This window comes from Asterias rubens, chromosome 7 (assembly GCF_902459465.1).
Source record: "Asterias rubens chromosome 7, eAstRub1.3, whole genome shotgun sequence".
NCBI classification, from domain to species: Eukaryota; Metazoa; Echinodermata; class Asteroidea; order Forcipulatida; family Asteriidae; genus Asterias; species Asterias rubens.
The window spans coordinates 14,314,460-14,339,270 of NC_047068.1; the positions used below are offsets into that span (position 1 = coordinate 14,314,460).

The 24,811-nt window shown below is 36.9% G+C and overlaps 1 long non-coding RNA gene across 1 annotated transcript; it reads right to left on the reverse strand.

Annotated features, from left to right (window-relative positions):
- Window positions 1-10: 10 nt before the first annotated feature.
- LOC117292811 lies at window positions 11-24,475 on the reverse strand. The gene is made up of 3 exons (XR_004519322.1): window positions 24,375-24,475; window positions 12,936-13,017; window positions 11-1,061 (listed from the first exon to the last, which is right to left on the reverse strand). It is a non-coding gene; the product is annotated as an uncharacterized LOC117292811 (long non-coding RNA).
- Between the last annotated feature and the right edge of the window lie 336 nt (window positions 24,476-24,811).

Below are 24,811 nucleotides of genomic sequence, written 5' to 3' on the forward strand. Positions count from 1 at the left end.
ATTTGTTGCATATCGTTGTTACTGGTACTCAGCTGTTGTTTGCTAAATCCTGAAATCATGTGAAAATTTGGTTGGCAATCTTTTTTTATCAGAGCAAAAATTTCATAGTATGCAAATTTTTGTGCTTAGCAGCTCTATGAAATTGGGCCCTGGTGATCCCGACAAAAATCTGCTCAGAAAATCGAGCACCGAGCTTCTTAGATGTAGTTAGAATGCGATATATTTAGTAATTTAATAATTTTTAACACCAGTTTAATCCTGCTGTACGTAAAGCTTAGCTTATGCATGCATGTAAAACGTGTAAAACTCTTAGTCATAGATCTGTATCTGTTCCAAGTATTTTAAAATCGTTAAGAAGGTAGTGGTTATAATATTTCATAATGTACTTCTTGCATTTAGTTAGAATGCCATATTAGAAATTTCATCGTTTAAATTCAAGCCTAACCCTGCTGTACATAAAGCGCAGTAATGCTTGTATGTAGAACTTCAATAATTAAAATTAAGTCAAACATGTAGATTTGTATTTGTTAATTGTTTTACTGTAGATTGTTAGAAAGGTAGTGGTTATCGTAAACCACAAAGTACAAATAAATCGAGACCCTTTCTCTACTGGGATCTATTTTGCTTCGATGCTTCAAAATCGACTGATAATAGGAATTCAATCCCAGCCAGCGCCTCCAATAGAACAAATTTCAAATGTTCCCCAATCCTTCAAAACTGTCAAAATTCTCCTGTTGATTTGAAGGGCTGTGTCAGGATATGGCCAGAGGTCAATTTCACAAAGATAGTCCTAACTTAGGACTAGTCCTAGGACTCTTTAGGGGTTAGGGGTTATTAAGAACCTAAGGCTAGTCCTAACTTGTCCTAACTCGAGATAAGAGTAGTCTCAACTCCTTGTGAAATCCACCCGTGAGTTTATCACATGATCAGAATGTACAAAGAAAACAAAATATTGTTACGGTAACATTATTTGACTTACCTTGTGTCCGAGGGAAGCTCTGCTGGTTAATTTCTACACGTAGCTTTCATTTCTTGCTTAACGAAAGATGAGTGCAGAGTACCTGGGAAGGTCAATGAAATTCACATTAAGATCTAGGAGCAATTTGACCAGTGTTGTAGCAACGGTGTACGGTGATGGGCGGGCCTGCCCAGAACTCAAAATGTTTGCCCAGCACTGTGAGCAAAATACATTGTGCCGCCCAGCACAGATTTAAAAATATTGTCCACTGTGCATTGATCTAAAGACACACACAACTAATGATATGGAGTATCAAATGTCACAGAGAAAGAACACACCCAAAGGGCCTTTCAACTTCTTGCATGGCACCATAACAAGAACAGCTTGGAAACCTGGCCCCACGTCAGCAACAATGGCGCCATAATTAAACATGAATAATTTTAATGATCCGCTTGCCCTTGGTGGACTTTGAAAAAAAAATTGACTTGTTGCTCACCACTAAAATTGGTGTAGCTACATGATACAACCCTGGCAACGACTCATGACGTCCTAAAAGCTACCAGCATTTAAATCCTCTCACATGTGACTCGGGAGCAGGCATCCAGTCATGAATTATATATATTCAATCATGTGGACTTTGTAAAAGTTTGCAAATATTAAAGGGTCAGTATACATTTGGTAATGACGTGGTGAAGTAGAACAGCTTTGGATAGTAAAAAGCATTTTGAGAAACTATTCGCTTCGAAGTACTGCAGTTATGAGAAAATGTACCCCCCCCCCCCCGAATCAACTTTCTGATTCTTGCATACACGAATGTTCCAGATCACCAAGTGACAATGGCCATTTGGCTACAGCTCCAATCATGTGGCACAACACTTTAACTTTCAATTTATCTTATTCAAATCTTTTTTTTTTTTTGGCTTGTTATTTGCCCATAATAGAGAGGTTTCTAGTTCTGGTGCAGAAGTAGAGTGTAAGCTTAAAACACAACTGATGCTAGCAAAAAATAAAACCAAAAACATATAAACTCCGACATATTGTATCATTTTCATGTTTTCGCCTTGTAAATTTTAGCTATCCAAATTTTTATTCCCTTAATTTTTGTTTTTATTATACTATATGTATGTTTATATATAAAAACTGTTGTTTCTTTTGACCCGCCCACCCACAATTTTAAACAATGACTATTCTCAAAGGCCCTTTAAGGCTACTTAAACTTTGTGACCAAAGTACATCGTGAGCAACCCACAATTCGTCTGAGAAATGTTAAACATCTCAAAACAAGCCATAATAGTGAACAAGCATACCTGTAGGGTCAACAGTTGACCTTGTAATCTATTTTTCTTTTAAAATAGATCAAGATTAAATTATGACAAAAGTAGGGGACAGTCCCCCAAAAAGAACCCTAGAAGTAAATTTCGTCAAAAAAAAAAAGCCCCCCAAAAAGTAGGTTTTGTTTATCAAAATTTAACAATAAACAAGCATCTTCTTCTACTTTATTTTGTTCTCTTGGTTTTGGGGTTTTTTTTTTTTAGGGGGGGGGGGTGAGAAAGTGTGAACACCATAAAATTAAATATTGACATTAATATTTGATTTTAGTTCTAGATCAAAGTTTTGATCAAAATACAATTCATCAATTGTGTTCGATCAGATGACAAGTATAAAGCATCATCTTCTTCATTTAAAATGTATTTATTTTTTGAGAAACTATATTTTTTTATTGACCAGACTTTTTAAACTTTGGTATCTAGGGTGACAAACAAACATTAAACCCCGCCCGATTTTCGTTACGCATCCAGTTGCCAACGTTAATGCAGTTTTGTTCGCAACACTCAAATTTCTTCTGCGCAAAGTGACAAATATACAAGTTCCGACTAGCAAAACCAAAGGTGAGTTATATGAGTTATTGATCTAACCTGTACTTCTTTGTAATAAGTCTGAATCTTGAAACACAAGAGGTAGCTTTGATTCAGTTTCTAACCATTATGTTTTCATATGCAAGAAGTTGAATGCGCCTCAGTCAACATCAACATTGAATGTGCTGCCGGGTTTTTAAGTAGAACTTTCAAAACAAATTCTGTTGGTCAAAAACTGTTCAAAACCTAGGACATCCAGAATGACCTGTCAACAAGTGCCCCCTCAAACAGAACCAGACAGCATTAAATTCTGAGTTGTCAATTTGATAGTTTTGTCCACAGGCTCAAACTTCGTCTGCGAAGACGCACTGTATGCACAAGTTGTGACCAGCAAAGACAAAAAGAGTTTTTAAAGTAAAAGGAAAAACATTTTATGCTCAGTTGTTTAAATTGTAAATATTAGTCAATGGATTACTATAAAGATATATTTGTTTACTGTTCAGATGCAAAATTCAAGTCAAAAAGTAGACTTCCTACTCAGTCATTTTAAATAATTTTACCACAGGTGTGAGACAATACAACATCAATGGCATCAAGGAACCAAGTCCATCCTACAGAGGACCAACCCGAAAACCAGCATGTGACTAATGTGGTGGTTGTGAGTATACAATAAATTTATAAAGGGCTTGAATTTTACTCTTGACCACTAGCCTGAGGACAGCTGTTTCAGTGTCGGGCCAATAAACACAAAAGAGGAAATTTCTGGCGGTTTTAAGCCGTGTTCCCATTTAAATTTTGTGTAAGTAAAGTATCCCGACTGTAGAATAGCAAAATTAAATCCAATAGGGGCACAAGGTAAACTGCCCTCCCTGATAACTTACCGTGACATAAATCTAACAGCCTAAAAAGAGGTCTCAGAAGACTTCTGCGCAGCCACAGTAACTTAAAGTCACTAGACACTATTGGTAACTGTCAAAGACCAGTCTTCTCACTAGGTGTATCTCAACATATGCATAAAATAACAAACCTGTGAAAATTTGAGCTCAATCGGTCATCAAAGTTGCGAGATAATAATGAAAGAAAAAACACCCTCTTCACATGAAGTTGTGTGCTTTCAGATGCTTGATTTTGAGACCTCAAATTATAAATCTGAGGTCTCGAAATCAAATTCAAAATTACTTCTTTCTCGAAAAGTACTCCACTTCAGAGGGAGCCGTTTCTCACAATGTTTTATACTATCAACCTCTCCCCATTACCTGTTACCTAGTAAGGTTTATTGCTAAAAATTATTTTGGGTAATTACCAATAGTGTCCACTGCCTTAAACAGGGCTGCTTAAAGTCCAGTTGGAACAGCTCCGCACTGTAAACCAACCGCAACTATGCTGCAAAACGCTAGATGCAAACGTCGCGGAACATAAGTCCATGTGAGAATGCATAATAGAATTACACTGAAGCCATTCACGATAACATTCTGCGTGGCAGCGGATGAAAAAGTCCAATGGAAATACGGCATTGGTTTCAAAAGAATGATGTTGGAACGCTGAGTTTGAGTCTCACAATATCTTTCAATCACCCATAAACCAGAAGAGATGAACTGTTTGTGTTTATTGGAATAACAATAAAATTAATTCTACTCTCTTCTTATTTTGATTCTGGTCTTTTAAATAAAATTCCGGTCCAGTAAAGATTTTGAGGTCTAAAAGGATTTTCCCCTCATATTCGATCCCTGAAATGATTAAGGGGGAGGGGGAGGGGGAGCAGATCTGCCACAAATTTCTTTGATTAAAGATTTATTTTTGTTTAATTTTCTTGCTTTTAATTTCCCACTTTTCCAGCCTCATATGACACAGCTTCTTTTTATAAATTCCCTTTCCTGTCATATCCAGATAACCAGACCTCCTGAAAGCGGCAACAACACGGCACAAACCAACAACAACGAAAGTACCGACGAGGATGTTGATTGGATAGACTGTCTTTGTCGATGTTGTTCGTTGATTTTAGAAATTACAAAATGTGTCAACGCGATCTATGACGCAGTCACCCCTTGCTGCTGCAAATGCGAATGAGAATATTTATTGGAAATCAATGGCAATACTCATGTCAGTCATCACTCTTTTATTCCCAATCAAAAACATCCTTTTTGTAAAAAGTGTAATTTTTGGGAAAAAAAGAAAATTTGTAAGTTCGTGTAGCGCTCATATTACTAATTAATTGTACATTGAGTACAGGTATTGATTGCATTTATGCATAAAATAGCAGCTGCGCACGCTTGTGCATCACATATTTAAAGGGTCTGGGTACTTTTTGTAGGACAAAAAAACACAATGTTCACAGATTTACATTAAACTTACACAGTTTGAGGATAATGAGTGGTGCTGTAGTTTTTGAGAAACGTGAGACAAAAATTATTTTAGCATGTAAAAACATATTTTCAAGACATTGTTTTACTTGTTTCTCAAAAACTGCAGCACCTCAGCAACTAGTATTTTAAAATTCGCTTTCTACAATCATTATCTTCAACCGGTGTAGGTTTAATGTAAATCTGTGGACATGGTGTTTTATGTTACAAAAAGTACCCAAATCCTTTAAACAGCTACCTGAGCGGAATTTGTTTAACGGAAATGGTATTTCAACTTGTTTATAATGCACTAGTTCACCATTTTAATGTAATTTTTATATGTGTACGCTTCTGAATTTTTCGTAATTATCGATTAAAAAATCAGGCTCCAACCTCAAGGTTTTGAAAAACTAAAAACACTTCTGCAGTTGATGGCACGCTGACGTTATTTGTGGGAGTTTGCTTTGTTATACTTCCACGCTACAACAAAGCGGCTTTAGAAATTGGAGCTCCCAACTACAACGTTTTGAGAGTGATTACATAACGGAGCTGTTCGCAAATCTCTCAGAAAAGCGCTGGATAAGGGTATTCGAAATGATTGTTTTTTTACACAATTAAAATTTATTTATAATCATATGACTCGATTTACTTATTCATTGAAAACATTTTAAATGAAATTCAGCAAAGTTCACGACTTGACATTTTTGTTCAAGCAGGTCTTTAAACATCCCTTACCGTGTTTATTTTGCTTTTAGTTTTAAAAACACGGTCAACGTTTTAGCCTTGGGCCAGTTACATTAAATCACGACCATACAAGCTAAGCTTAGTACAAGCCCACTGTAGCACTTCATTGTACAGTATCTTTGTGAAAAAAGGTTGACAATGAATCTCATTCAGCTTTGTTTAGTACCGTAGTAGCCTGACAACTTGATAAATGAGACAGATCTTCTCTAAAAGACACTGGACACTATTGATAATTGTCAAAGACCAGTCTCCTCACTTGGCACGCTTGGTTTATCTCAACATATGCATAAAATAACAAACCTGTGAGAATTTGAACTCAATTGGTTGTCGAAGTTGCGAGATAATAATGGATGAAAAAACACCCTTGTCCTACGAAGTTCTGTGCTTTCAGATGCTTGATTTCGAGACCTCAAAATCAAATTTGTGGAAAATTACTTCTTTCTCGAAAACTACGTTACTTCAGAAGGAGCCGTTTCTCAAAACGTTTTATACTATCAACAGCTCTCAATTGCTTGTTACCAAGTAAGTTTTTATGCTAACAATTTTTTTTTAGTAATTACCAATAGTGTCCACTGCCTTTAATGTTATGCTATTTTTAATTTTTTTATCTTTAGCATTTTAAGCTTGTATTGTATTTGTTTTACTAAATAAAACTAAGTTCATTTAAGGCACAGTTTACTTATTATTACTGACAAGAACCAGTATCCTCATTTGATGTGCCCCAGCAAATGTACGCAAAAAATAACAAACTGAACATAATAGGGGTCAAGTGATCATCAAAGTTGCAAAGAAAATCGCGAAAGAAGAAACAAAACACCCTTGTTGCATGGCATTGTTTGCATTCTAAGGTGTAACTTTTTGTTGTCAAGAACATCTCTTTCTTTAGGACTTTCTTTAGAACTACATCACTTCAAAGGATGTCATTAATACCAATATTAAAACATCAACAACTCTTCAGTACTCTTTACCAAGCAAGTGTTTATGGTCATTCATTTTTTGAGTAATAACCAAAGGTATAGTCTCCCTAGAGACACCAAAAGTAAATAAGCTTAATAAAAGTATCATTCTCAATTTAGTCAATCTTCCGTTACCCTGCCTCCAGAGTGCTAAAATGAGTTAAGTGAGCACGCTGGTATAACAGCCATTCCGTGGTATTTGCGCTTCATAGTGAAAAATTTAAAATGGTTATTGTTGAAGTTTTTACATTTATTTTGGAACAAGAACACCTAGTGCTTCTTCTTCTAAAAAGACTTTATAAAAATATTCTTTATTTTTTTTGCGACAGCCTTGGGAGTAAAGGGTAAAAAGTGTACACAAAAGTCTGAAAAATCCTTGAAATTCAGGTTTTGAAAAAAAAATCATGAAGCTATAGGTGTTCAGATTTAATCATTATGTATAAACAACAAAGAGTCATTAGTAAGGACCGCCAAAATTAAATATGCCTTTTTGAACTATTAACTTTTGAAAAATGGGAGTTAATTTTTACCCTCGTTTTACTGTCACGCGAGTCACAAAAACAATGATTATAGTATTTTTTCTATTATAGACCCATAACATTTTTTTTCTTCTCTCTCATAATAGTGGTCTTTTCAAAGGGTCTTTCAAGAATTAATTAGTTTTTTTTACTTACGCCTTCTACCTAAAAAAAAAAAACACCCTCGAGTTTGTCACGCGAGTCACGGCAAATGCACTTAATGCACATGGTTAGCAAAAGCTACCAAAGTATTCTGGGGATGATGTCTATGGAATGTTACCAAAGCACCCCCAGCCCACTGGAACATACTACTATGCCCAATTTTTTGTTAGAACAAGGAATTATTAGTGTACAATTATAACTTGGCACACTGTCAGCAGATCATGTTGAACTACATGTACACTGCATACTGCACTGTACAATGTGCTCACATATTTGCTATAAGGCCCAAACACTCCCCCAAAATGTATAAACACTGTCCCATGCAGCCCTATACCTCAACCACTTCCTTTATAGAGGCTGCCTCCTTTTAATTAAAGAGTACAGTTTTAGAAATAAACATTAAAATCCTATAAAAGAAAGGAGATATTTGGGAGTCGATTCACTCATGAATCATATTCTACTGCCCTCTATAATTATAAATGACAAGTGAAATTTTTGGTCTTGCAAATGCAAGACCTCTTGTTTCACAACAAATTGGCGTGCTTTCACTTTCAGAATCAGATGCCTAATGATAAAAGAATCCAGGCCTGAGTCAAGTGAAGTCTTAAATGATTATAATAAATGAGTGAAAATTACCTCTTTCTCAAAGTCAAAGATGATAGCGAAACGAACCTCATAGTCATATGATGTTAGTTCCACACTAGTCTACGTGAGGAGTAGCAGATAATATGGTGAGCAGAGAGATCCGGTTTTACTTATTTAGGAAAAGTTTCCGTATGGCGCTACCACTTTTTCACTCGATATGAAATAATAATAATAATTTTCAACGATTTTGATTTCGAGACCTCAAGTTTAGAACTTGAGGTCTCGAAATCAACCATCTAAATGCACACAACTTCGTGTGACAAGGGTGTTTTTTTCTTTCATTATTATCTCCCATGTTCGATGACCGATTGAGCTCAAATTTTTACAGGTTTGTTATTTTATGCATATGTTGAGATACACCAACTGTGAAGGCTAGTCTTTAACAATTACCAATAGTGTCCACTGCCTTTAAACAGTTTTTAATTTAAAGGGATGCTGCAGTGAATTAAAATAAAACAGTTAATTTTGCTGTCATTTATTTCTGATATATGTATTGAACATCAATAAACTGTGTTTTATTTTTCCCCCGACATATCTCACTTGCGTAATAAGCGAATAAGTCATGCCCCCCTTTTGTGGACTGTTACCGCCCCCCTACCATCGACGTCACGTCGGGAATTCAAACATATCGTCGGCAAAAAGAGTCTGGTCCCTAACTACACGCGCCTAGGTACCAGGCCACACAGTGCACACGTCTCTATATGCACACAGCCAGGGGGCCCGACGGCTCGGGTTCCCGACATGACGTCACGTTAATGCTCCCTTTTAGGGCAGGGTGGGTTCCCCTAATCTCTTGAAAACCATTTTTAAAATACTTGCACACTTGCGCATTTAATAAAAAATATAAAAAAATTGTAAAATTGTTCAACCTTTGGTTTGAACCGGAAGTCAAGGTCAAATGGGGTCATTTTGTGTGTAGCGTTTTTTGAAGTTTGATCGACCTGTCCGATGATATGTAGATTGTCAAAATCCACCATGTGGTTCAGGAGTTATGATTTCTTTAAAATATTTAACTTTGATTTGTTGTAATTCAAAACCTGATGACGTCACCATGACATCATTAAGTTTGTGTGGTCTTATTATTAAGGTTCAATTGTCTGATGAGTTTCAATGTTAAATTCCATATCAATCTTGAGTTATGACAACAAATTGTCTTTTTTTACAAAAAAACACAAAAAACACAAAGGCAGAGTTTGACCTTCCGGTACGACCGGAAGATGAGGTCATACGATTTTGGCGTTAACTTTTCAAATGTTGTCCAAGTCTTTATCTATGTGATGCCCAAGTATGAACATCATAGCATTAATATTCGTTGAGATACAGCGAAAAGCAAATGTCGTTTTTCAACTTTAAAAACCTTGCCATGACGTCATCAATGACGTCATCATTCCCAAAAAGTGGCGGTTTCGTCTACTCACTATTGCCGATGTACATAGTAAGTTTTAAGTTTGTACAAGCTTTACTTTTGTTTAAAATTGCTGGAGAAGGTTCGCAGGGAAAGAAGAACGCGAGGAAAAAAAAAAAAAAAAAAAAAAAACAGAACAATAACAATAGTTGTTCGGCTGTTGGCCGAACACCTAAAAAAAACACTGCAGCCACCCTTTAACATTTTTCCAGCCTCATTTGACACCACTTCTTTTTATGACCATCCAAATTCCCTTTCTTGTCTTTTCCAGGACGACGACAATCCCGTCAATTGTACCGAAGAGGAGGTCTGCTGTTGCTTGTGGTGTCTTTATAAAAGTTGTTGTTGGATTATGAAAATACAAAGTTGTATCGACATGTTCTCTTGCTGCAGCGAATGAGAATATAACTGGAAACCAATGGCAATACTCGTGTTAGTCACCACTCTTTTATTCCCATTCAAAAACTTTTTTTTGTTTTTGTAAAAAGCATAATTTTTTAATTTCTGTGGCTCATAATACTAGTTAATTGTACATTGATTACTCGTATGTATTAATTGCGTTACGCACAAAATAGCACCTGCGTACGGTTGCACATCACACATTTAAACACTCCCTACCGTGTTTATTTTGCACGTTTAAAAAACATGATCAACCTTTTAGCCTTGGGCCAGTTACTATAAATCAAGACAATACAAGCCCACTGTAATATAATACTTCATTGTATAGTATCTTTGTGAAAAATGTTGACAGAACATGTAGGCCTTTTCACACTACCTCCATTTCGAACCGTGTTGAAACCTACCAGGGTCCTCTCCGGTTCAGCCTGGCTTCTTTTCAACATGGTTCAGAGGTAAGGGGTGTCGTAGCCGAGCGGATAAGAGCACCGAACTCAAGCTCTGGTGTTTCTGTTCAGCAGAGTGTGGGTTTGAATCCTGGTTGTGACACTTGTGTCCTTGAGCAAGAAACTTAACTATAATTGCGTCTCTCCACCCAGAGGTAAATGGGTACCTGTGAGGGCAGAGAAGGTTCATGTGACTGATTAGCTTAGAGCACTACATATTTGTCAGCACAGGCTGTATACTCCCCAGAGAGCTGAGATGGTTTAAGGAATGATTTAAGGCCAAGTGACCAGGGGTAATAATGTGGAAGACCTTTGAGACATGGTGTATAAAGCGCTATATAAAAACCGAACTACGTGAACAGGCTTTTGCATGAACCGTTTAATGAAAAATGCAATTTCGATTCGGATTGAGATTTTCAACCCTGGTCCCTGCCAGGGTTGATTTCAATCTGGCTAAAGCATGCTACCCGGATCGGAGGTGGATTAAAATGTTTACAGTGTAAACTGGTTTCGACCCCGAGATTTTGGACAGTGTGAAAAGGCCTAATGAATATGATTCAGTTGTTTTGAGCATCGAGGTAGCGTGAGAACATGAACAATGAGATAGCAGACAGATTTGCTCTTAGCGCTTGTTAAACTCATTTTGACTCAAGCAGCCGATTTCACAAAAGTACTTGCGCCATATGATATCCCAAAATAAATGTTGGTCCAGTAAAAATGTTGAGGTACAAGACACGAACATGCAAGTGGGATTTACAAAGTATAACACTCTCAAATATTACACGCCCCACATAATCTGGGCCCAATGGGAGACTTTCTGGGACGATAGAGGGCAGCAGACTTACCGGTTAAATCCATTGTTCTCAGAATTATGCGCATGTTCAGAACTACGTAAACAATGGAAATTTACCCGGTATGTCTGCTGCCACCTAGCGCTGGAAAGTCTCCTATTTCATAGAGCTGCTTTACAAGCACACACAAAAAATGCTAAAGCATAACAAAGTCATGCTTATCAGAATCAGGTTACCAGCCATGCTACCATTTCACACATACAATTAACTGTATCCTGCTCATTTCTGCTTAGCAGACAATTGTTTCGAATTTTTATTTTTGTTTACTTTAACAGGAAGCTGTATGAAATTGGGCCCTGAACTGGACATTTCCTTTGACACCTGCAGGGACCAATATAGCTTCTTTAAAGGCAGTGGACACTATTGGTAATTACTCAAACTAGCATAAAACCTTACGTGGTAACGAGTAATGGGGAGAGGCTGGTAGTATAAAACATTGTGAGAAACGTCTCCCTCTGAAGAAACGCAGTTTTTGAGAAAGAAGTAATTTTCAGAATTATATTTTGAGGTCTCGAAATCAAGCATCTGAGAGCACACAATTTCGTGTGACAAGGGTGTTTTTTCTTTCATTGTTATCTCGCAACTTCGACGACCAATTGACCTGAAAGATATTTTTACAGGTTTGTTATTTTATGTATATGTTGAGATACACCAAGTGAGAAGACTGGTGTTTGACAATTACTAATAGTGTCCAGTGTCTTTAAGCACAGTCATATGTGCTTTTTATGTAGTAAATGTATTTTTATAGACTTGTGTGGCTTGTTGTGTTTTGTGTACTGTTTTATGGTAAAAAAAATCTGTTATTTTTGTAAATTTCCAATCGTGGATAATAAAGTGAATTAAGTTGAAGTACCGGTAGCTAAGCACACTTTCAAGAATTTAAAAACTTGAAAGATTGTGCCGCAGTTTAAAATAATTTCAAATGGTTGGTTAACTTGATGGAAAATGGTACCAAGAGTAGGAGAGGTAATGCATAGTGTCTAGGATCTCTTATGCTTCAATATCAACCGATTATGGGTTCAATCCAAACCTCCATCCAAGACAAATTTCCTACCTGTATCTAGGAACTCTTCTGAATCAAAATGGTCAACCGATAGGCCCCCTATAGGTTCAATCCAAACCTACATCTATGACAAATTTCAAACCTTCCCCAATCCCTCAAAACTGTCTAAATCCTCCCGATGACTTTGAAGGACTGTGTAAGGATATGACCACAGGTCGATTTCACAAAGATAGTTCTAACTTAAAACTACCTAAAAATAATAATAATAATAAAAGGTATTTATACTGCGCTTTTCAAAAACACGATCAAGGCGCATAACAAAGAAAAGGATAAATCAAAACTAGCAGGAAACAAATCATTAATCTACTAGTTAGGAAAGAGATGAGCTATAATTTTGTTCTTAAAAGTACAACACAAGAAGATTTATGGACACTAATTGGGAGATTGTTCCAAAGTTCAGCAGCAGAGTGTGAGAAGGCGTGTATCTAAAGGAGATATTAAAAACTTAGCAAGTACTAAGGACGAGTAACTCGTCCTAACTTGAGATAAGATTAGTCTTAACTCTTTGTGAAATCCACTCTTGAGTTATTAGAAGATTTTATAACAGAATTTACACAGATAACAAAATATTGTTACGTTAACATTATTTGACTAACCTTGAGTCTGAGGCAAGCTCCAGTGGTTAACTTCTACACGTAGCATTCATTTCTTGCTCAACGAAAGATGAGTGCAGAGTACCTGGGAAGGTCAATGAAATTCACATTAAGATCTATGTGCAAAGACCAGTGTTGTAACCACGGTGGGCGGTGCTGGGCGAGCCAGGAGTCAAATTTCCACCCAGCACTGTGAGAAAAATACATTGTGCCGCCCAGCACAGATTTTAAAATACTGTCCACTGTGCATTGATCTAAAGACACAGCTAATGATATGGAGTATCAAATGTCACAGAGAAAGAACACACCCAAAGGGCCTTTCAACTTCTTGCATGGCACCATAACAAGAACAGCTTGGAAACCTGGCCCCACTTCAGCAACAATGGCGCCATAAACATGAATAATTTGAATTATCTGCTTGGCCTTGGTGGACTTCGAAAGAAAAAAAGACTAATTGCCCACCACTAGAATTGGTCTGGCCTGGCAATGACTCATGACGTCCCAAAAGCCACCAGCATTTAAATCCTCTCACAAAATCCTTTGTGAAAGTATATTTAGCAAGTATTAAACCTAAGAAACGGCTCCCTCTGAAAGAAACGGCTCCCTCTGAAGTTTTCGAGAAAGAAGTATGTAATTTTCCTCAGAATTAGATCTGATGTCTCGATGTCTCGAAATCAAGCATCTGAAAGCACACACCTTCCTGTGAAAAGGGTGTTTTTTCTTCAATTATTTTCTCGCAACTTCGATGACCAACTGGGTTCAAATTCTCACAGGTTTGTTATTTTGTGCATATGTTGAGACACACCAAGTAAGAAGACTGGTCTTTGACAATTACCAATGGTGTCCAATGCATTTAATAACTTAATTGCTGATTAATTGTAACATACTTGTAACATATTGAAGCTCATATCATACATATTAACCTATATGTGGCTCATTGAACCTTACACCTAAAGCAAAGTGTCTGAATCTTGCATGATACCAGGCAGACTAAGTAACACAAATTATATGAATGTTCTCCAGATCCCTAACCACAGTGGCCATGGCTACAGCTCCAATCATGTGACACAACAATCTAAACTGCAAATTTATTTTATCTCATTCAATCAATGTCTTCATAATATACGGTAATCCATACACTGAAAAACAAACTAATTACTAGGACATTTGAGATCAAAGGTTTCCAACATCAGTTGTTTTCGAGGGATTTGTCTGGCATTAACAAAAGACTTTTTGGTTAAAGTCAGGAATGATGACAATCCTGCCTTCTATTTGTTTTATGTTTTTATTGTGCTTTTTTTGTATTATTGCTGTTCATCATTGTTTGTATTCCACCAGTCCTGTTCTTGGGTGTTTTTTAATATCTTTTTATATTAATAATAATAATAATAATATCAATAATAATAATGTTTTTACTATTTAATTATTGTAAATCATGTGCAATTTGGCATGTGGGCCACGAAATGTGATTCCAATAAAATGAAATGAAATGAAATGAATCTTGCCAAGTTGGCCAGCTGGGTTTTTGTCTTATTTCTTGTTTTTGTATTATCCCTGGATTTTTCTGGATCCCTTCCCTTAAATCCATTTCCCCTCTTTTTCTTCTATAAATTTATATGTATTTGTTTGTACTTGTTTATGGCTCTGAAGAAGGTTTGGATTGGATTGAAAGCTAAGGCCATCTTTCTACCCTACTCATTACAAATGTTTAATACAAACTTTTATTTCTTTTGACCCGCCCACCCACAATTTTAAATGTGTTAATCATTGACTGTTCTGAATGGCCCATTAGCCCTTAAACTTTGTGACCAAAGTAAATTGTAAGCAAACAACACTTGTAATTCTTCCGAGAAACGTTGAACATCTCAAAACAAGCCATAAATGAACCATGCATAAAGGTCAACAGTTGACCTTGTAATCTATTTTTTTTTTTAAATAGATCAAGATTAAATTATGACAAAGAACCCTAGAAGTAAATTTTGTTTATCCAAATTTTACAAATTAACCGAGGAATCTCACGGGACAGTCCCCCAAAGGTCCCCCCCCAAAAAAAAAAAAAAAGTAGGTCATATTTATCAAAATTTAAAAATAAACCAAGCATCTTCTTCTACTTTTTTTTTTTCTCTTATTTTTATTTTATTTTATTTTTTTTTTTTGGGGGGGGGAGAAAGTGATAACACCATGAAATTAAATATTAACATTAATATTTGATTTTAGTTCTAGATCAAAGTTACGATCAAAATACAATTCATCAATTGTGTTCGAGTAGATGACAAGTATAAAGCATCTTCTGCATTTAACGTGTATTTATTTTTTTGAGAAACCATATTTTTTTGTTGACCAGACATTTCAAACTTTTTGTATCCAGGGTGAAAAACAAACAGTAAACCCCGCCTCGATTTTCATAATGCATAAAGTTCCAACGTTAATGCAGTTTTCTTCGCAACGCTTAAACTTCTTCTGCACAAAGTACGTACAAGGTCGAACTATCAAAAGCAAAGGTGAGTGATGGGAATTCTTTTTATCCAACTTTTTTCCTCTTGTAATTAGTTGGACTATACAATTTGGTTCAAGTACAAATTCCCAGGCTGTATCGCAAATTTGGGAGTGATCCGTGGCCAAGGCATTTAAGGGTTGTATGGCTTCTGACGTGCACCCCGAACACAGGTTTTGACAAGATAGGGAGACTGCCAACATAATGACAAGAAAGCTCAGTTGGTAGAGCGCCGGCAAGTTGGTTCAAATCCCCATCTAGTAAACTTCTCTTTGTTCAACCAAAATCAGGTATATCATCATCATCATCTTCCTATACTATGCAGAAACCTCCTCTGGAGTTACACTCGAACATTGGTTGAAGTGCAAACTAGCAGGTGCAGACAAAACTCAAAGCATTAAAAAAATAAGCATGTATGTGCAAGTAAAAGCAGTTGCTCATTTTAGCATTTTGTTTGGGGGGTGGGTTAGGGCCTATTACATTTGTAGGTTTATAAAATAAAATATTATTTTCTCTTTTTTTTCTTCCACAGATCAGGTAGGCCTACAATGAGTTCAAAGACGAGTACTGTCCACCCCATTATGGGCCAACAATCTGTTCAGGTAAGTTACGGTATTAATTCGTTTTTATGTCTAATCTTGTTTTTTTTAGTTTTTTTTAGTGCCTTTTTTGATTGTTTTTAATACCTGCTCCCTTGTGTAAAATGTGTCTGTTTAACCTTAATGCTTTTTCTCAAATTTTAATATATTTTTAGTCATAATTTCTGTATTTTTACTCTTTGTATACATGCATCCGCAATTCGGCTTTTTGGCTGCCATGTTTGTACATTTTTAATAAACCAATAATAATAATAATAATTAAAGCAGGGTTCTGCCCACAGTGGCCGTGCAGGAAAACAACCACTGGAAGAGTTTCTCTGTTTTCGACCGCCACACATTATCCAAATGCTTTAAAATTACACTTCCAATTTCCTTTCAAATGTTTTTAACGAAATGTAAAACTGGGTATTTACCAGTAAAAATGGTATCCCAAGTACTTGCTGATGTGATGTAGTTTTTGAGAAATAAGTAAAACAATGTCATGAAAAAATTTTCATCTCAGTGATCATGAGACGAAAATTATTTTAGCATGTAAAAGCGTATTTTCATGACATTGTTTTACTCATTTCTCAAAAACTACAGCACCTCAGCAACTAATATTTTAAGATACGCTTTCTACTATCATTATCTTCAAACGGTGTACGTTTAATGTAAATCTGTGGACATTGTGTTTTGTGTTACAAAAAGTACCCAAATCCTTTAATACTTGACAGAATTGAAAGCTGTTTATCAGACTGAAAGCCAACATTTGAACACAAGACCACCAGACTTGTCTGGTTTTGTCTGGTTTTAAGTTTAAAGGCAGTGGACACTGGTAATTACTCAAAATAATTATCAGCATAAAACCTTACTTGGTAACCCGTAATGGGGAGAGATTGATAGTATAAAACATTGCTCCCTCTGAAGTGATGTAGTTTTCGAGAAAGAGGTAATTTTCCATGAATTTGATTTTGAGACCTCAGAATTAGAATTCAAGGTCTCGAAATCAAGCATCTGAAAGCACACAACTTCATGTGACAAGGGTGTTTTTTTCTTTCATCGTTATCTCGCAACTCCGATGACCAATCAAGCTCAAATTTTCACAGGTTTGTTTTTTATGCATATGTTGAGATACAGCAAGTGAGAAGACTGGTCTTTGACAATTACCAATAGTGTCCAGTGTCTTTAATGGCCCATGGCTAGAATCACTGGCCTCAGGCCCATGGTCCAGTGTTAATTTCCAGCCCCAAATTCTTCCGAATGGACCCAAACACGTCTGTTTTTTCTTCCACAGCAAGAGACTGTAAGAGAAGTAGTCCGAACAACTGAAACCCATGTGGTGAACATTCAACAACAACAAGACGTGACAGTTGTTGAAGTTACTGAGAGTGAAACCACTTGTCTTGAATGCTGCCTCAGTACTACCATGATAATTCTTCAAATGATTGGCGCAGCTATTATTGCAGCCCTAACAGTTTTCTACACTACGATGTTATGTGTTCTTGCCTGCTGCAGTGGGATGTTAAGTCATACCCACTACTGGTAATGGTAGAGCACTTAAACAGCTACCTGAGCGGAATGTTTTGGAACAGAAATGGTATTGTAACTTGTTTATAATGCACTTGTTGACCATTTTAATGTAATTTTGATATGTGTACACTTCTGAATTTTTTGTAATTATCGATTAAAAAATCAGGCCCAAACCTAAAGGTTTTGAAAAACTAAAAACACTTCTACTGTTGAGAGCGCGCGTCAAAGGACAATGCCGCTGACATCATTTGTGGGAGTTTGCTTTGTTATACCTCCACGCTGTAACAAAGCGGCTTTACAAATTAGAGCTCCCAACTATGACGTTTTGAGAGTGATTACGTAACAGAGCTTTTTGCAAATCTCTCAGAAAACACTGGATAAGGGTATTCGAAATGATTGTTTTTTTACACAATTAAAAATTATTTGTAATCATATGACTCGATTTCCTCATTCATTGACAACATTTTAAAGGCAGTGGACACTATTGGTAATTATTCAAAATAATTATTAGCATTAAACCTCACTTGGTAAAGATTAATGGGGAGAGGTTGGCAGTATAAAACATTGTGCGAAACGGCTCCCTCTGAAGTGGAGTAGTTTTCGAGATAGAAGTAATTTTCCACGGATTTTCCATCTAAACGCACACAACTTTGTGTGACTAGGGTGTTTTCTTCTTTCATTATTATCTCGCAACTTTGATGACTGATTGAGCTCAAATTTTCACAACTGTGAAGGCTAGTCTTTGACAATTACCAATAGTGTCCACTGCCTTTAAATGAAATTCAGTAAAGTTCACGACTTGACATTTGTTCAAGCAGGTCTTTAAGCATGAAGAAAAAAAATTCCCTTACACAATAAGACACAATGTGTCTAGAGGTGCAAATCTACGTATCAATACTAGGATTTCATTGAAGGGACATAAGGAATGAGTAATTCTTTTGCTTTATTAAATTCCCATTTAGATGTATCATTTAATACAAAAATCAAAGCAATGGGTCAGCAAGCATCCAGGTCCTCTATCTTACTCCACTCTTTGTGATCTGAAAACACAAGCATGGCACTCTCCCAGGGTTTACCCTAAAACATTCCTAGTGACTGACCAGTCAGGGCCAGTTAGTTTGTCACTTCACTAGTCCATAATGTGTTTCACTCGTCGACATTTCAAATGAAATAGAGATGCTTTTCAACACTTTAAACTACATGTAGTTATATGTAATATGCCTGTGATATTTTTTTCACAGGACTCGGGAAAGTACTGAGTATACAGTGCTTACACACATCGGTAGATGTGTAAAAACCAAAAATTAATATTCTTTATCCCCGATGCAAATTTAACATCTATTATATATCAGTGCGGTACCCGCCGCCAAAACATAGGATTCCAACTGCCTCTAGCTACCGGGCAATCTCGGTAGTCTAGTTGGTAGACACTGCTCTAGAATTGCAAGGGTCATGGGTTCGAATCCCACCCGAGTAACATGCCTCTGATATTTTTTCACAGGACTTGGGAAAGTACTGAGTATACAGTCCTAACACACATCGGTGTATGGGTAAAAACCAAAGTTATCATTCTTTATCCCCGATGCAAATTTAACATTTATTATACATGTAGTCAGCCAGACCACTTGGAGTGAAAATTGACTGGTCCTTACATTGACTGGCATTTGGCTAGCCGACCACTGTTAAGCGAGAACACCGACTATCATCACCACTAACTTGGAAGATCCAACCTTTCTTTTTTCCAACTAAATTTTAATCTTGAGTAGGGAGAGTGAAGAAGAACAAGATTGGATTTTTGCGCAGACTCCAGTGTTGTACTGGCATGGAGTTGGTTTTGTTATGATCACAGTGGAATGAAGTCCCAGGGATAGCAGTAAAAAGTCACTTGTGGTATTGGAAAAAGGTTAACTGGTTATCAAACTAGAAATTACTATAGAAATTGACATTATTACTGATTGTTAAAAATAGTGAGAACACAATGGTAAAGAAAAGAGTCAAAGAGAACAAGATTGGATTTTTGCTCAGGCTCCAGTGTTGTTTGGAGGTTGTTTTCGTTTTGTCCCAGGAGTATCAGTGTGGTAATGAAAAGTGTTAACTTGTTATCAAACAATCAATTACTAAGGATTATCACTGATTGTTGAGCTATGTTATATGTTCTAGGTTAGAAAACGGTACTACAGAAACAAAACATTTTATTTTGGTTCAAGATTGTATTCCATGTCTGAGCCCAAGTGCTGTCAGGTGGCATGGAGGCAATCACCTTTGTTGTTGCCTCTGTGAAGTATCAGGCCTGCTGTAAATGTAACTCCTTGTTCACAACATTTTTTTTATTATTTTTATTTGTACAGTTATTTGTAATTTTATAAACTTTAAAGGAACAATACAGAATTGGTAAGAAACAACAATTGCGAAGATCACAGATTTACATAAAACTTACATGGTCTAATAATGGTGATAGTTGAAAACATCCCATTGAAATATTTCTGTCTGAAATGTCATATTGATGAGAAATAAATAATCTAACTTTGCGTTTGGAGTTTATCGCTCAGTGAGCGTTCTATTCATTTTTATTTTGGCATTGATGCAATGCAAAATTTGCACTCGGCTTTTCACAATTCTCTCGTGACCCAGATGGCCGATCGATCTCAAACTTTTACAGGTTTGTCAATTTATGTATATGGTGGATTACATAAAGTGCTTACACCGCCAGCAATTGTTTTGTTAGCAAAAAAACAACTCTCTTAAGTCCCTGTAATAGTTATAGTTGCCTTTTTAACTATAAGTAGTAGATTTGAGTTTTTCTTTGTTTTTTTACAGGTTTTTGCTAACTAGCTATGTTATTTTCTTAAAGACACTGGACACTATTGGTAATTGCCAAAAACCAGAGTTCTCCCTTGATGTATCTCAACATATGCAGAAAATAACAAACCTGTCAAAATTTGAGCTCAATTGGTCGTCGAAGTTGCGAGACAATAATGAAAGAAAAAACACCCTTGTCGCACGAAGTTGTGTCCATTCAGGTGCTTGATTTCGAGACCTCAAATTCTAAATCTTAAGTCTCGAAATCAAATTTGTGGAAAATTACCTCTTCCTCGAAAACTACGTTACTTCAGAGGGAGCTGTTTCTCTCATGTTTTATACTATCAACCTCTCCCCATTACTTGTTACCAAGTAAGGTTTTATGCTAACAAATATTTTGAGTAATGAACAATAGTGTCCACTGCCTTTAATGTACATATGTAATTTTGAATTTGTTTATCTTTAGCATTTTAAGGTTGTATTGTATTTGTTTTACTAGATAAAACTAAGTTCATTGAAGGCACGGCCGTGCCGTGCAGGGCTACTGACAAGTTACTGACAAGAACCAGTACCCTCATTTGATGTGCCCCAGCAAATGTACGCAAAAAAATAACAAAAATGTCATGTTTGTTGTGTTGTGTTGTCATTTAGCCTTCGAGAAAGACTCTGCTAGGGTCGAAACGTCAGGCCATTAACTATTTTTTTCAAAAAATAACAAACTGAACATTTGGGGTCAAGTGGTCATCAAAGTTGCAAAGAAAATAGCGAAAGAAGAAACAAAACACCCTAGTTGCATGTCATTGTGTGCATTCTAGGATGAAACTTTTTGTAGTCAAAAACATCTCTTTCTTTAGAACTTTCTTTAGAACTACATCACTTCAAAGGATGTCGTTAATACCAATATTAAAACATCAACAATTCTTCAGTACTCTTTAGCAAGTAAGTTTTTATGGTCATTCATTTTTTGAGTAATAACCAAAGGTATACCCTCCCTCCAAGTCTTTCCTCTTACATTGCAGGCCAACATGAGACACTAAAAGTAAATAAGCTTAATAAAAGTATCATTCTCAATTTAGTGAATCTTCCGTTACCCTGCCTCCAGAGTGCTAAAATAAGTTAAGTGAGCACGCTGGTCAAACATTTGCTATAGTATAAGGCCCAAACAATTGTTACTCCCCAAAAGTGTATATAAACAGTAAACACTGTCCCATGCAGCCCTCAACCTCAACCACTTCCTTTATAGAGCCTGCCTCCTTTTAATTAAAGAATAAAGTTTTAGAAATAAACATTAAAATCACATTATCCTATAAAAGAAAGGAGATATTAGGGAGATGATTCACTCATGAATCATATTCTACTGCCCTCTATGACAAGTGAAAGTTTTAGTCTTGCATTTCACAACAAATAGACTGTGCAAGTCTCGCGCACATTGGAGCGAGAAAACACGACAGACGAAAAACTTGTTATTTATCAAATCAAATCTTTGCTTTAATCTATTCTAAATACCAAATTTGAACAACAAAAATACTCATTAGAGCTTGTTTAATTTAGTTTTAGCTTTTTAACCATTTATGCAATTAATCGGTTATAGTTTATGTATAGACAAAAGGAAAATTCTGGGACAAGGATGTTTATTTGATCTTTAATTTTTTGAAACCCCTGTTGCAAATCTACGCTCGATTGTGAAATTATCAAAAGCTGGGTTTTACGCGGACGCACAATGCTCGCGAGGGCGCTGGATTAATGCGTGCACAGGTTAAAGAGGAAGCTGATGCTTAAATGACCAATGAAAACATGCGTCTGCGTACGTTTCGTGATCGGAGATGGGCACAAATTCTTAATTTTTTTCAAGTAACTTGACCTGAGGTCATGTTTTCATATCTGTTTTTCTTCGCTATTTTGTTAAATTTATTCGTACTTTTAGATATGTTGTTAATTAGTATTACATTTTCAACAATGTAATTATTATGGTCATCAGTTACGTTAAACTAAAATAATGGACGAAACAAAATCTCCCCAACGTAAAACTCCAGAAGGTTGGGACCACAATGGTCCCGGAAGTTCAAATATGCGCGAGACTTGCGCTAGACTTGCACAGTCTCTTGGTGTGCTTTCACTTTCAGAATCAGATGACTAATGATAAAAGAATCCAGGCCTGAGTCAAGTGAAGTCTTAAAGTTAAATGATTACAGTAAATGAGTGAGAATTACCTCTTTCTCAAAGACGATAGCGGAACAAACCTCACATAGTCATTATGATGATAGCTCTACACTAGTCTACGTGAGGAGTAGCAGATAATAAATATGCAGAGCAGAGAGATCCAGTTTTACTTATTTAGGAAAAGTTTCCGTATGGCGCCACCACTTTTTCACTCGATATGAAATAATATAGTATCTACTTCACCTCAATGAGATATCCATTTTTGTAAAAATGAGTGAAAAGGTGGTGGCGCCATACGGAAAGTTATCCCTTATTTAGTCTATTGATTGAATTTGGTACAATTAAAGAATACAGGTCCACTCCACTATATATCCACGCATCCAAGGCTGCGTGGATGTCCACTCCACTATATATCCATGCATCCAAGGCTGCGTGGATGCATGGAGGTAGAATTGTACCTCCATGGTGGATGCAATCAGGGTTAGGGTTAGCCCAGGTTGGACTCCTCCGTTGCATGCAACGCGACGTCGTCCTGGAAAGAAAAGATACCCGATCCGTGCTTTGTGTACAAACATATGGACACGCGTCTGGGAACTACCAAGAATAGTTCCCCGACGCGTGTTCATATGTTTGTACACCAAGTGCGGATTGGGCCAGGATTCTTTCCAGGATGAACGTGTGCAGATAACTCTACACGTTTGTCCTGGGAAAAAAATACGCGCACGGTCGGGGACAATCGGCATATCGGCATTTAGCGGCGAAAATTTTCACTCAAAATTCATTTGATTTTTACACAAAACCTGTAATACCTATTTGAACAATTCCAAGTGTAGGGCTATCTGCAACTTCTGAAGCATTCGATCGGTAGGTTTCATGATGCAGATAGTTGCAGATGTTTTTTTTTTAAAAGCGAAAGATTTTGATAATTATCAGTGGTGCCGGGGCCAAGGTCAAGGATACCGAGTGGATTGGACCGATTTATAAGGTCTATTGCAATTAACCCCCCCGACTGATTTTGCTGAATGGCGGAAATGCACTGCCCTGTGGGATGGGAAAAGGGGCTTTGTAAGCCCCTTTTCCCATCCCAAAGTGTCTTTCGGCAATTTACAAAAATCAGTCAGGCGGTAATTGCAATTTATATAAACCCTATCATTTATCAATCAGGGCCCAGTTTCATGGCTCTGCTTACCGCCGAATTATGTGCTTACGATCACGATTCCCCGCTTACGTGCAAGCGCCGAATTTCTGTGCTAGCCTTGTAATGTAAGCAAGTTAGAATGCCTATTAACGTGGAGTATGCACGCGCAGAAGCCAAAATTCGCCGCTAACCCGTGAAATACGCTTGCCGTAAGCACAGAATTCCCTGCTTCCGTAAGCGCCGATTCTGTGCTTACGGTAAGCAGAGCCATGAATTTCATGATGAAATTGGGCCCAGCCAGACATGGGGTGGGGCTAGGTAGGGTTTATTTATTCCCAGCACATCATAAGCCTATTCGCTATTGCAGCTGCGCATGTCCGTTACTGCTGACACCGCAATTTGTTTATCTCCCGTGACCTTTTGACAATAAACCCGGGTATTGTCAAAAGGTCACGGGAGATAAACAAATTGCGTTGTCAGCAGTAACGGACATGCGCAGCTGCAATAGCGAATAGGCTTATTGAGTTGAGGGAAAAGTTTCCGTATGGCGCCACCACTTTTTCATTCGATATTAATTTAAATAATATAGTATCTAATTAACCTCAATGAGATATCCCTTTTTGTAAAAATGAGTGAAAAGGTGGTGGCGCCATACGGAAAGTTATCCGAGTTGAGAGACAACAAAGAATCAAAAACCTGCTCCTAAAACACTCCCAAATTTTCATTGAGCGATTCAAGATTACCTTATAATTTGAGTGCTTTCTTGGCTCTCAGTGGACATGGAACAGCAGGTGTTTTGACGGCCGATGTGGCATACCGAGCTGAGACCATGGGCGCCGCCATGTGGAAGTATCCCATCATGCACTTCTGATATATATTTGTCACTAGAGGGCGGTATATAAGATAAGTGGTATGACTTCAAAAAGACACCACCTCATGATTATTATCCGCAAACCCATGTTTTTTTTGCAACATATTTTTTTGGGAAAAAGGAAAGACATAAATAAAAAACAAAAACAGAGTATTCGATCAATCTTTGTGTTGATTTTGTCAAAAACAAATCAACTAATAATGATCGGCAGACTGCACCATCCCAGTATGGCCAAATTTGTGAAAAAGGGATCACCTACTCATGACTCGAGGAAGAAAATGTGGTTGACACATCTGTCGATTGAGTGTT